General features: G+C 42.3%; 1 protein-coding gene and 1 long non-coding RNA gene across 8 annotated transcripts in view; one reads left to right on the top strand and one right to left on the bottom strand.

Moving 5' to 3' along the window:
- Positions 1–14,700, bottom strand: part of LOC146399656 (uncharacterized) — a 186,081-nt gene that overhangs the window by 122,007 nt on the left and 49,374 nt on the right. The gene's annotated exons all lie outside the window — the stretch shown is intronic.
- The window catches only part of LOC110255361 (interferon-induced very large GTPase 1), a 51,514-nt gene continuing 43,723 nt past the window's right edge, over positions 6,910–14,700 (top strand). For 2 of the 6 annotated variants that reach the window (XM_084974820.1, XM_021062327.2), the window contains exon 1: positions 6,921–7,215. The gene's annotated coding sequence lies outside the window, so the exon portion shown is untranslated. Of the gene's footprint in view, positions 7,216–14,700 lie in introns of all 6 variants that reach the window. The other 4 variants (XM_021062330.2, XM_021062331.2, XM_021062328.2 and 1 more) reach the window with 4 other exon arrangements.

Raw genomic sequence — 14,700 nt, forward strand, 5'->3', positions numbered from 1 at the left:
GCCTCTGAGTGGTAACATGTATTTAACAATACTAATTCTTTCAATTCAAGAGCATGAAATATCTTTCCATTTCTTTGTATCACCTTAAATTTCCTCCATCAATGTTTTATGTTTTCAGAGTATAGGTATTTTGCCCCCTTCATTAAGCTTATTCCTGTGTATTTTATTTTTTGATGTGATTTTTACACAGGACTGCTTTTTATTTTCTTTCTTGACCAAAAATTATATCCATTTTAAACTGATAGTCACTCAGGTTCAAGTATGTTCTAGAAGATCTACATGTTTTACTCCCCTGTCATTTTTTTTTTTTTTTTTGATGTCCTATCTTCCACCTTCATGCTTATCCTCTTACTGTTTCTTGTGGTTATAGCTACTTTAAATTTTTGTCTGTTTGTTTAATCTACATACTGGTTTAAGGAGTTCCCATTGTAGCTGTGTGGGTTAAGAACTAATATCAAGGAGTTCCCTTCATGGCTCAGTGATTAAGGAACTCAACGAGTATCCATGAAGACTCAGGTCGTTCCCTGGCCTCGCTCAGTGGGTTAAGGATCTGGTGTTTTTGTAGCTGTGGTGTAGGCCGGGAGCTACAGCTCTGATTCCACCCCCATCCTGGGAACTTCCATATGCCATGGGGGTGGGCCTGAAAAGACCCAAAAAAATACAAGAGGATGTGGGTTCGATCCCTGGCCTTGCTCAGTGAAGTAGGTATCCTGCATTGCTCGTGGGCTGTGGTGTGGATCACAGACTCAGCTCAGATCCCATGGTGCTGTGGCTGTGGCAGAGGCCAACAGCTGCAACTGCAATTTGGCCCTAGCCTGGGAACTTCCATATGCTGCAGATGCTGAGCTAAAAAGAAAAAAGGAAAAAATTCTACATACTGGCTTAAGTGATCTCAATTCTTTATAGCTGTCTTTCCTACTGATCTTCCGCTTTTCTACAGACGCTCGCTTCTTTTCCATTTAGAGAAGACCCTTCTACATTTCTTTTGGGGTAGGTCTAATATTGCACTGTTTTTGTCTTTATCTCTCCTTCTATTCTAAATGACAGTCTTACTGGGTAGAGTATCCTGGGTTTCAGGTTTTTCCCTTATAGCAGCTTGAATATATCACACCACTCCCTTCTGGCCTATGAAGTTTCTGCAGAGAAATCTGCTGATAGCCTTACAGGAGATTCCTGTGTTATTCTCTTACTGCCTTTAGAATTCTCCTTATTGCCATTTTACTTTTTTTGAAATATATTTATTTTTTTTAAAGCATAGTTGATTTACAATGTTGTGCCAATTGGTAAACATTAGTGAGCGTTCCCTGAGTTTAAGCCCAAGGTTGCGAGGCAGGAAATAGATGGGCTCCGGGATAAACAACTGCAACTAGCCTCGAACATACACTTGCGGAGGCAGGAGACAGGTGGACTCTAGGATATGCATTTACAACCAGCCACCTGTCTACACTACAAGACAGAAATAACAACAGGCACAAGGCCAATAACTGGCGCTTGTCTCCTGTGAACTTTAAACAATGGTGATGACAGGATCAGAGGAGGGGGCTGCGCCCTGCTGGGGCAGAACAAAGAGGTCACGTCCTCCCCATCCTCGAGGTCAGGGAGACCCCAACTACACATGCGCAGAGAGACCCCTCTGGGTCAGAAAGGGAGGGGGTGCCAGGCCATAATAAATCTGGATAACTTTCCTACCATGCTCTGCTTTGGAATCTATCTTGGCCAAAAGATGCACATGCACATCAGGGGAGGGCCCTAGATCTTGCCAGGTGTGAAAGATAAAACAAGTTCATCAGCCAAAGGAAGTCAAAGACCTGGAAGAACTATGTTATATAAGTAACATTTTTATTTTGTTTTGTCTTTTGTCTTGTTAGGGCCACACCTGTGGCATAAGGAAGTTCCTAGGCTAGGGGTTCCTAGGCTATAGCTGCCAGCCTACACCACAGCCACAGCAATGCCAAATCCGAGCTACGTCTTCCACCTACACCACAGCTCATGGCAACGCCAGATCCTTAGCCCTCTGAGCAAGGCCAGGGATCGAACCTGAGTTCTTATGGATATCAGTCGTGTTCATTAACCACTGAGCCACGATGGGAACTCCTATAAGTAATTTAAATCACCTCTCTGGCACACTCCTCATTCAAGGGGACACCCGCACCCTCACTTTGAGTGTGCGTGACTGCGTTACTTCTGCCTCAAAGAGGCTGATACTCTGGGGTCCTGTGCTCTCCCACATGTTGTACTGTGTTTCTAACTATACACTTTCTACCTGTTTCTACAGTCTTTGCCTCCTTGAAACATTCCTGCTTTCAACAGGGGCAAGAATCAGGGCAATTCTCCTCCTAGCCTCTAGCTGGTCTAGTGGCTAGGATTCCTGGTTTTCGTCTGAGCTGCCCAGGTTCAATTCCTGAGCAGAGAATTAGGTTTTGCTTCAAGCCATCACCCACTGCTGCCTCTCTGAAATCAGGTGGGGTGGGGCTGCGGGCCTTCCAATTTGTAGCCAAGTTGGAAGTTGAGGGTAACCTGGAAAACTACTGAGGCAGAATACTACCTCAAGGGGGCAGTGGAGGAGCATGGGCTTCCAGGCGTTCTTTGATATGGCTATTGATGACCATTTGCGGCTTAAGGGCTCCAGGGAGTAACATCCCCACAGGACTTGTTTACTATAGGGAGTGTACCTACGCCCACATGGACATTAATCCCTAATCCCCTGCGACTCAGTTTATGGGAAGCAAAGGGCAAAGAAACCATGAGACTTATGGACATTTCCGCCCCAAGACTCCTATTGGACAAGGACTGGTGTAGGTAACTGGGCAAGGCCAACGGGAGAAAAACACATCTTTCTGGACCCCATGTTGGTACCCCCCCCCCCAATCTTTAAGGGATAAAAAACCCTGTAAGACAATAGAGAGAGGGGGCTCTTCCTCCCCCTCCCAGCTGTCCTGGGAGCTATTTGCTTTCCTGTAATAAAGACTTTGCTTGCTTGCTGCCTGTGTGTGTTCGCCAAGTTCATTCTTCCGCTGCATGAAAAGGATGTAGATTCCAGTAACATCTTTCCGGCACCACTACCTCTTGCAATTAGCACCATTACCTCTTGAATCTTGGGGGAGTCTCATGGAACTAAGACCTCACCCTGCGGGATGTGGCACCATATCCAGGTAGACATCATGTCAGACTTGAGTTACAATGTAGGCTACCCGGTTGGTGCTTCACAATTGCTTGGTGTGGGGAAGACCCCCACGCATCTGGTGTTGGAAAAAAAAAGGAAAACTGGATTTGGACTCAAACATCTGGGTTATCTGATTTTTCTTATTCCCTCTCTCTTTTTGAAGGGTTCAGGGAAGGCTGCCCCAAGATATGCCACTCTGGCATAAGAATTATTTTAAAATGAAAACAAGCAAGGCCTGAAAACAGGAAAAACCTTTGAACCCTAACTGCCTAGAAGAATTTAAGATGGAAGGTAACTACAGCCTCCTATGAACCAGCTGTGGCAGACAGGGAGGAACTTGGCAAGGCAGGTTTGATCAAAGTCCTCTCCATGTCCCAGTGTCCCTAAATGTCTCAGCAAACATTTATTTATTTTATTTATTTATTTATTTATTTTGTCTTTTTAGGGCCACTTTCCTTGGCATATGGAGGTTCCCAGGCTAGGGGTCTAATCGGAGCGTAGCTACCGGCCTACACCACAGCCACAGCAACGCCAGATCCGAGCCACGTCTGTGACCTACATCACAGCTCACAGCAACACCAGATCCTGAACCCACTGAGCTAAGCCAGGAATCAAACCTGCAACCTCACAGTTCCTCGTTGGATTCTTTTCTACTGAGCCATGACGGGAACTCCACAGCAAACATTTGTCTAACAAAAATCAATTCTTCCTCTTCTTGTGAACTATCTTGCTTCTCTGTGAAGTTCCAGACCCTCCTCCCTGCTCGTGAATCCAAGATGACATATAAATAGACCTCATCTTGCCTCACTGTCTTTGGAATTCTTCATGCTTATGTTTATTCCCTATATGTATGTATTAAATTTTATTTTCTCCTGGTAATCTGCCTCATATCATTTAAGTTTGTGAAATGAAGTTTGGCACTCGCCATCAGCCTCTTCACGGAGTGAAACATGAGCCACTGTAGCTGCCCACACGCAGCTCCCGCTGAGTGGAGCTCAGGGTGGAGACCAGGAGGGAGGCCCTCTGTGCTCTGGGAAAACTGGAAGAACAGGCCTTCAGAGAGTCAGATATTTTTTAGGAGAAGATTTTATGAGCCCACTTCTTGCATCTCCTCATATCTAGAAAACTTGCATCTGACTGGAAAGGTCTGGGTGAATTCCTTTTCCCTCGGTTTATTCAGAAAAAGGTTAGACTTTTTCAAAAAGAACTTAGGTCCGGGGAGTTCCCATTGTGCTCAGCAGTTAACAAACCCAACTAGTATCCATGAGGATGCGGGTTTGATCCCTGGTCTTGCTCAATGGGTTAAGGATCCAGCGTTGCCGTGAGCTGTGGGGTAGGTCACAGACGTGGCTCGGTCCCATGTTGCTGTGGCTGTGGCGCAGGTCAGTGGCTACAGCTCTGAATGGACCCCTAGCCTGGGAACCTCCGCATGCCTTGGGTGTAGCCCTAAAAAACAAAAAGAAAACAAAACAGAAGAAAAAGAACTTGGGTTGGGAAACTGACAGAAAAAAAAAAAAGAAGAAAGAAAAAAGAAAAGGGAACAGGAAAGCAAAGAGAAAAAAATTTACAAAAGGCATTTGCTAATCACTAAACATTGTGTTAAAAACAAACATTTCTGGGAAGTGATATGACTGAGAAATGAAACCAAAAGTCTGTTCTCGGTTCTGAGAGTTGACCTGAGTAAGAGGAGGCAGCTGTGTGGTGAAAGGAACCTGTTTGTGAATCTGACTTTAAGTCTATAGGATTGTTTTCTCCCCTTCATTCACGCAGTTACTGAAACCTTGCCACACACGGAAAACTGCTGACGCTGTGGGAGAACCCGAGATGGCTCAGACACAGACTGTCATCTCTAGACCCAGAGCACAGCAACAGAGAAGACAGAGGTGCTGATACAAGGCCCAGCATACGAATGCAGAAGAAACTATACTCAGGTCCCAGGGAAACACTGGGGGGAACACAGCAGCTGCAGACGCTCCACTTGATGCCTCTTGTTCTAACAGATTCCATCTTCAAACCATTATGTACAGGGAAGGAAAGAATTTATATTCGAAGCCCTGCCTCAGGCCAAGCACTGGAAGAGATTAACCTATCTCATTTTATCCTTATTAATGTTAGGTGAGGTACCTAGTGCTATGGCAGAAATGCATTCCATCACTCGGCTGCCTTTTCTTGCTCAGTTGCCCCCAACCCCCCCCCCCCCACACACACACACCCAAGACTTAAGTAAATATGGCTAGAAATGACTGGATCCTAGACTCAAACTGAGGCTACACATCACATTTTGGGACTCAGGAAAAGATAGGTTCTACTGTTTCTGTGCAAAAAGCATCCAGTGAGAGGCAGAGAAATAGGTAAGGAGAAAGTTCATTGGTGTGGGACCCTCGTGAGAGACACTGGCAGGCAAGCAAGCGAGCACTGCCCTGAGACCTAAGTGGGCTACAGTTTCATAATCAGAGGGAAAGCAGGCAGAAGGGAAAGACCACCTTCTTCCTCCCCGTTTTGTTAATTTTCTGGCTGCACTCACGGCACGTGGGAGTTCCCAGGCCAGGGATCCGACCCAAGCTTCAGCAGCAACCGAAGCCACAAGAGTAACAACACCGGATCCTTAACCCACTGCACCACAGGACAACTCCTCTTCCTCATTCCTGAGCAGATAGCAATCCTCCAAATATCCGTCTATGGCACCAAATACATGAATGAAGCCACTTCACGCGGTACAATGTCTATCCATCCGATGAGCACCACTGAATAACCTTGGTTGATACAACTTACTTGCAGTAGAGGAACCACTCGGCCCAGCCCTGCCTGACTTCCTGACCAGCAATATCTTGAGATATAACATAACTGTTGTTTTAAGCTAGAAAATTTTGGCATAATTTTGACCCAATTTGTTGTAAAGCAATACACAGAGCTAAGCCATTGAAGGATTTTAAGCAGGTCAGATACAAGTTAAATTCACAAGTCTCCTATTGGATGGAACACTGAAAGAGCTGTTTATCTTACCGAAAAGTGTCTGGCCATAGCAGTTGTGCAAGAGATGAATGAATAACCTCCCCTCCCCCAAAACATAATAATCTGTTGATGTTCCGACTACCTGGTGTTTGTTGCAAAAACTCCTATATCTCCTGCTTCCTCCCTTACCTCTTCAGAGCAATCTCTTAGAGTTATCTGAGAGGCGGTGTTCTGGGCTTAGGTTTTAGTTTTTTCACCAAATAAAACATAACTGTCAATTTTTAAGTTGTGTGTGTGTGTGTATGGTTTTTTAGTGACCATACCTAACTCAAGGGAGAAAAAGATATTTTATGGGAAATGAAAAATAAAACGTTTAATTAGTAGTGGGAGCATACTTCTCTATTTGTCTTTGGGTGAATTAGGAATAAAAACAATAAAGCAGTTCAAACAATTTCTCTGAGGAAAAACTCTAATGTGCCAATATTTCCTTCCCAATTTTTTCCCTTTCCTGTTCTGCTATGTTCACTACCTGTTGCTCACCCCATTCCATCTCTGAGAGACACACGCATCATTAGTCTTCTATCTGCATAGTTTCAACACCCAGGAAACACAATACGAATAAATTTAATAAAGAAATAAAGAAGCAAGCAGTATTCCTTTAAATCAGCTGAATTTTTTTAAGGATAAAAACTAAAACAACAATTCTCGTTGTGGCTTGATCCCTGACCTCGCTCAATGGGTTAAGGGTCCTGTGTTGCCACAAGCTGTGGGTAGGTTGTAGATGCAACTCGGATACAGTGTAGCTGTTGCTGTGGTCTAGGCCAGCAGCTGCAGCTCTGCTTCCACCCCTAATAGGGCAACTTCCACATGCCCCAGGTGCCACCCAAAAAGGAAAAAACAAAACAAAACGAAATAGAAAAGTGAAACCAGTTTATCAGTTCCTGCTTGGAAGATAAAATCAGACCCTTTTACCACAGTTGGAGCTGAAGTTCTAGGCTGAAGATTTCAGTCGGCAAACTAGCAGACTCGGGGGAAGAACCTAGTCTACTTTCTCTTCTCTGGAGCAAACTAAAGACAGGAGGCTGGCCTCAAGGAGACAGGTACGTGAAGAAAAAGGAGGAAGATGGGGCAGACAGAGAGAGAACAACATGCTCAGAGAGTAAAACAGAAACAGAAAATGATGAAAATAGGCACAGTTAGCGAGAGAGGCAGATTAAGGCATGCTAAGAACACAAATATAAATCCGGCATTCTCGTTGCTCCAACAAACGGCTCCAAATCTGGGGGAAAGGGAGGACACTATTGAAACAATTAAACAATTTGGAAATTCCCATTATCAAATAAAAATAAATCTAGACTCAGGTTAAAAGAGACTTTCTTTGAAAGGATTATTGCAATGAGGAAAAAGAGACTATCGTAATGGAGAAAATAGTACAAACATAGAGCTGTAAGCATCTGAAAGGCCAGACAGAAAGGAATTTTCTTTTAATGGGAAAGAGGCAACAGAGGAAGAAGGTAGAGGGAGCGGGATACTCAGGGAATGTTTTACTCTTGCGAAGGGCTGCGTGCTGCGCCGGATCAGGAGGAGGGTGTGTCCAAGTTCAAGAGACTGCAGAAAGGAAAGAAGTTGAACTAATGCTTCGTTTCCAGGAGTTTTCAATTGATCAGGAATTCCCACATCAGGCTCCCCAGCCTGGGGGGTCTGGCAGCAGGAGGAGGAGCCCCCAGAGCATTTGGCTTTGCAGACCAGGGGGCTTGATTGCTGGAGCTCCACAGGACTGGGAGAAACAGAGACTCTGCTCTTGCAGGGTATACGCAAGGGTTCATGCACACTGGGACCCAGGGCAAAAGCAGTGACTTCACAGGAGCCTGGGCCAGGCCCACCTCCTGGTCTTGGAGGGGCTCCTTCAGAGGCAGGGGGAAGCAGTGGCTCACTCTGGGGACAAGGACCCTGGTGATGGAGGTGTTGGTAGTAGTCAGTTGTGTGAGCTCTCCTGGATGCCAACATTTTGGCACCAAAGACTGAGGCCCACCCAAGAGCCTGTAGGTTCCAGTAGTGGGAATGTCTCAGGCCAAACAAACAACCACACAGGAAGAAAACCCCACCTATCAGCAAAGAGGCTGCTTAAAGACGACCTGAGCACACAGCTGCCGCTAGAGGTGCCCCTAGATGGCCCTGCCCACTAGAGGATAGAGAAAAAAAGAAACCCCCCCTACACTGTTGGTGGGAATGCAAACTGGTACAGCCACTGTGGAGCACAGTATGGAGGTCCTTAAGACACTAAAAATAGAACTACAGCACTTCTGTATTTAGCCTACATGTTTCCTGAAAGACCTTTCTGGCATTTTATAGCCCTTTCTATTTCTTTATACTTTGAAACTAAATCCTGAAAAAACCCTCAGTTGAACATTCAAGCATAGTGGATGAACCTTCAGATGTATTCATTCAAACATTGAGAAAGAAAGAATGCTTCAGTCGGAAACTAGGAAGCAAAAAGTCTCAAGTCAATTATCTTAAAGTTTAGGCCAACAGGAGAAGCAAATTAATTTTTTACACTCTCACTTTTTCTCCACTGAAAATGTCTCCTTAGAATAGTGTTTTTTTCGGAGCTCCTCTCATGGCACAGTGGAAACAAATCTGACTAGGAACCATGAGGTTGCAGGTTCGAGCCCTGGCCTTGCTCAGTGGGTTAAGGATCCAGCGTTGCGGTAAGCCATGGTATAGGTTGCAGACGCGGCTCAGATCCCATGTTGCTGTGGCTCTGACTTGACCGATTAGACCCCTAGCCTGGGAAACTCCTTATACCACAGGTGCGGCCCAAAAAAGCAAAAAAAAGAATAGTGTTTTTTTGAAATGTGATTGAAACTTAGCAGCATTAATAAAAGGAAAGTTGGATTGTTTACAAAAACTATAGTTCCGATTGTGGTTCAGCAGGTTATAAAACCAGCTAGGATCCATGAAGATGTGGTATTGATCCCTGGCATTGGTCAGGGGCGAGTGTTGACATAAGCTGTGGTGTAGGTCACAAAATGGCTCCTATCCCGTGGGGCTGTGGCTGTGCTATAGGCTGGCAGCAGCAGCTCTGATTTGACCCATATCCCAGCAACTTCCTTATGTCACAGGTGTGGCCATATAATAAAAAAGCAAAAAAAGAATTATAGTTCCTGTGCAAAAAACTAGATATCCAATGTCAGATTCTCTGTAAGTGGGGCTGGGAATCCACATTTTTAATATGCCCTTGAGTTTTAATATGTCCATTACTCAAAATAAAGATTGAGAATAACCACTTTGGAATATGAACCCGTATTATAAACTCTAAAGTGGTTTAAAGCCAAGTCCAGTTCAATCAGTCAGAGGAGTGAACACATTTCAATCTTTAACACATCCATTATTTGCTGCAATTTTCACCTCTGTTGACATAGATCCCTGACCTTTAAATCTATCCCCATAATTTTTTTAAAGGGCAAGCAGTTTATTACTTATTTTTTTATTTTTATTATAGTTGATACACAAGGTTCGGCCAGTTTCTGCTATATAGACCCAATTATACATGTGTATACATTCTATTTCTCACATTATCCTCCATCCTCTTCCATCACAAGTGATTGGATATAGTTCCCTGTGCTATACAGCAAGATCTCATTATTTACCCACTTCAAATGTAATAGTTTGCATCTACTAACCTCAAACTCCCAGTCCATCCCACTACCTCCCTCTCCCCCAACAGCAAACGCAAGTCTTTCCTCAGAAAAAGTACATGATCTTCTTCTGTTTTGTAGATGGATCATTTGTGCCATATTTTAGACTCCACATATAAGTAATACCATATGATGTCTGTCTTTCTGCTTATGACTTCAGACTCTCTATTTCCAAACATGTTGCTGCAAATGGCATTGTCTTGTTCTTTTTTAATGGCTGAGGAGTATTCCATTGTATATATGTACCACTTTTTCTTTATTATTCAATGAATTTATTACATTTATACTTTTACAATAATCATCATAATGCAATTTTATGGGATTTCCATCCCACAAACCCAGCGCATCCTCCCACCCCCCAAACTCTCTCCTTTGGAAACCATAAGTTTTTCACAGTCTGTGAGTCAGTATGTACTGTAAAGAAGTTCACTGTGTCCTTTTTTTCAGAGTCCACATGTAAGTGATAGCAATTGATGTTGGTGTCTCATTGTTTGACTGATTTCACTTAGCATGATAATTTCTAGTTCCATCCATGTTGCTAAAAATGCTGGTATTTCGTTCCTTTTAATGGCTGAGTAATATTCCATTGTGTATATGTTCCACATCTTCTTGATCCACTCCTCTGTCAATGGACATTTAGGTTGTTTCCAGGTCTTGGCTATTGAAAATAGTGTTGCAATGAACATTGGAGCACATAATTGCCTTTGAGTGATGGTTTTCTCTGGATAGATGCCCACGAGTGGGACTGCTGGGTCAAATGGTAGTTCTATGTTTAGTTTTCTGAGGAATCTCCATCCTGTTCTCCACAGTGGCTGCACCAATTTACAATCCCACAAACAGTGTACTAGGGTTCCTTTTTCTCCACACCCTCTCCAGCACTTCTTGTTTGCAGACTTTGATGATGGCCATTCTGGCTGGTGTAAGGTGGTACCTCATCATGGTTTTGATTTGCATGTCTCTAATCATGAGTGATGGTGAACATCTTTTCATGTGTTTTTTGGTCATCCATATGTCTTCTTCGGAGAATTGTCTGTTAAGATCTTCTGCCCATTTTTTTAAGGGTTTTATTTATTCATTTATTTATTTATTTTTAAAGTTTCAATGTTTGTATTTTTTTTTTCCCACTGTACAGCAAGGGGGTCAGGTTATCCTTACATGTATACATTACAATTACATTTTTCCCCCACCCTTTCTTCTGTTGCAACATGAGTATCTAGACATAGTTCTCAATGCTATTCAGCAGGATCTCCTTGTAAATCTATTCTAAGTTGTGTCTGATAAGCCCAAGCTCCCGATCCCTCCCACTCCCTCCCCCTCCCATCAGGCAGCCACAAGTCTCTTCTCCAAGTCCATGATTTTCTTTTCTGAGGAGATGTTCATTTGTGCTGGATATTAGATTCCAGTTATAAGTGGTCTCATATGGTATTTGTCTTTGTCTTTCTGGCTCATTTCACTCAGTATGAGATTCTCTAGTTTCATCCATGTTGCTGCAAATGGCATTATGCCATTCTTTTTTATGGCTGAGGAGTATTCCATCGTGTATATATACCACCTCTTCCGAATCCAATCATCTGTCGATGGACATTTGGGTTGTTTCCATGTCCTGGCTATTGTGAATAGGGCTGCAATGAACATGCGGGTGCATGTGTCTCTTTTAAGTAGAGTTTTGTCCGGATAGATGCCCAAGAGTGGGATTGCGGGGTCATATGGAAGTTCTATGTATAGACTTCTAAGGTATCTCCAAACTGTTCTCCATAGTGGCTGTACCAGTTTACATTCCCACCAGCAGTGCAGGAGGGTTCCCTTTTCTCCACAGCCCCTCCAGCACTTGTTATTTGTGGATTTATTAATGATGGCCATTCTGACTGGTGTGAGGTGGTATCTCATGGTAGTTTTGATTTGCATTTCTCTTAGAATCAGCGATGTTGAGCAATTTTTCATGTGTTTGTTGGCCATCTGTATATCTTCTTTGGAGAAATGTCTATTCAGGTCTTTTGCCCATTTTTCCATTGATTGATTGGTTTTTTTGCTGTTGGGTTGTATAAGTTGTTTATATATTCTAGAGATTAAGCCCTTGTCAGTTGCATCATTTGAAACCATTTTCTCCCATTCTGTAAGTTGCCTTTTTGTTTTCTTTTGGGTTTCCTTTGCTGTGCCAAAGCTTTTCAGTTTGATGAGGTCCCATGGGTTTATTTTTGCTCTAATTTCTGTTGCTTTGGGAGACTGACCTGAGAAAATATTCATGATGTTGATGTCAGAGAGTGTTTTGCCTATGTTTTCTTCTAGGAGTTTGATGGTGTCCTGTCGTATATTTAAGTCTTTCAGCCATTTGGAGTTTATTTTTGTGCATGGTGTGAGGGTGTGTTCTAGTTTCATTGCTTTGCATGCAGCTGTCCAGGTTTCCCAGCAATGCTTGCTGAATAGACTTCCTTTTTCCCATTTTATGTTCTTGCCTCCCTTGTCAAAGATTAATTGATCATAGATGTCAGGGTTTATTTCCGGATTCTCTATTCTGTTCCATTGGTCTGTCTGTCTGTTTTGGTACCAATACCACACTGTTTTGATGACTGTGGCTTTGTAGTATTTCTTGAAGTCTGGGAGAGTTATGCCTCCTGCTTGGTTTTTATTTCTCAGGATTGCTTTGATGATTCTGGGTCTTTTGTGGTTCCATATAAATGTTTGGATTGTTTGTTCTAGTTCTGTGAAAAATGTCATGGGTAATTTGATAGGGATTGCATTGAATCTGTAGATTGCTTTGGGTAGGATGGCCATTTTTACAATATTGATTTTCCCAATCCAGGAACATGGAATATCTTTCCATTTCTTTACATCTTCTTTGATTTCTTTGATTAAAGTTTTATAGTTCTCGGCATACAGGTTCTTTACCTCCTTGGTCAGGTGTATTCCGAGGTATTTGATTTTGTGAGGTACAATTTTAAAAGGTATCGTATTTTTGTATTCCTTTTCTAATGTTTCATTGCTGGTATACAGAAATGCGACTGACTTCTGAATGTTAATCTTATATCCTGCTACTTTGCTGAATTTATTAATCAGTTCAAGTAGTTTTGGGGTTGAGTCCTTAGGGTTTTCTATGTATAGTATCATGTCATCTGCATACAGTGACAGTTTGATCTCTTCTCTTCCTATATGGATGCCTTTTATTTCTTTTGTTTGTCTAATTGCTGTGGCTAGGACTTCCAAAACTATGTTGAAGAGCAGTGGTGAGAGTGGGCATCCCTGTCTTGTTCCAGATTTGAGTGAGAAGGCTTTCAGTTTTTCCCCATTGAGGATTATATTTGCTGTGGGTTTACCATAAATGGCTTTGATGATATTCAGGAATGTTCCCTCTATACCCACTTTGGCGAGGGTCTTGATCATGAATGGATGTTGAACTTTGTCAAATGCTTTTTCTGCGTCTATTGAGATGATCATATGATTTTTGACTTTTTTTTTTTGTTAATGTGGTGTATGATGCTGATTGATTTGCGTATGTTGAACCATCCTTGTGAACCTGGGATGAACCCAACCTGGTCATGGTGTATAATTTTTTTGGTATGTTGTTGGACTCGGTTGGCTAAGATTTTGTTGAGAATTTTTGCATCTATATTCATCAAAGATATTGGCCGATAGTTTTCTTTTTTGGTGGTATCTCTGTCTGGTTTTGGAATGAGGGTGATGGTGGCATCACAGAATGTCTTTGGGAGCATTCCTTCTTCTTCAACCTTTTGAAAGAGTTTAAGGAGGATGAGCACCAATTCCTCTTTATATGTTTGATAAAATTCACCTGTGAAGCCATCTGGTCCTGGACTTTTATTTGTAGGGAGTGATTTTATGACCTCTTCAATTTCATTTCTAGTGATCGGTCTGTTCAGTTGGTCTGTTTCTGCTTGATTCAGTTTTGGCAGGCTGTAAGATTCTAGAAAATTGTCCATTTCTTCCAGATTGTCAAACTTGGTGCCGTATAGTTGTTCATAGTATTCTCTTATGGTTTTTTGTATTACTGCTGTATCCGTTGTGATTTCTCCTTTTTCACTTCTAATTTTGGTGATTTGGGTTCTTTCTCTCCTCTTTTTAGTGAGTCTGGCCAGGGGTTTGTCAATTTTGTTCACCTTTTCAAAGAACCAGCTCTTGGTTTTATTAATTTTCTCTATTGTTTTTTGAGTCTCTATTTTATTGATTTCTTCTTTGATCTTTATAATTTCCTTCCTTCTGCTGACTTTAAGCCTTTTTTGTTCTTCTTTTTCTAATTCATTTAGGTGGAGGGTTAAGTTGTCCATTTGGGATCTTTCTTCTTTTTTGAGAAAGGCCTGGATTGCTATAAATTTCCCTCTGAGCACTGCTTTCGCAGCATCCCATAGATTTTGAGAGGTTGTGTCTTCATTATCATTTGTTTCAAGGTAGTTTTTAATTTCCTTCTTGATTTCCTCACTGACCCACTGGTTTTCTAGTCGCATGTTGTTTAGTCTCCATGTAGTAGGTTTTTTCTCTTTCCTTTTCCCATGGTTGGTTTCTAATTTCATGGCATTGTGGTCAGAGAAGATACTTGAGATAATTTCTATGCTCCTAAATTTATTGAGATTCGCTTTGTGTCCCAATATGTGGTCGATTCTTGAGAATGTTCCATGAGCATTTGAGAAGAATGTGTATTCTGATTTTTTTGGATGTAGTGTCCTGAAGATATCAACTAAGTCTAACTTTTCTATTGTTTCCTTTAGAATCTCTGTTACTTTATTGGTTTTCTGTCTAGAGGATCTGTCCATTGATGTGAGGGGGGTATTAAGGTCTCCTACTATGATTGTATTCTCATCAATATCTCCCTTTATGTCTGTTAATATTTGTTGTATGTATCTGGGTGCTCCTATATTTGGGGCATATATGTTGATGATA

Source organism: Sus scrofa, chromosome 9 (genome assembly GCF_054392235.1).
Source record: "Sus scrofa isolate SSC_HxYL_T2T_F1_AM1 chromosome 9, Sscrofa_HxYL_maternal_Yorkshire_Landrace_v2.0, whole genome shotgun sequence".
Classification (NCBI taxonomy): Eukaryota; Metazoa; Chordata; class Mammalia; order Artiodactyla; family Suidae; genus Sus; species Sus scrofa.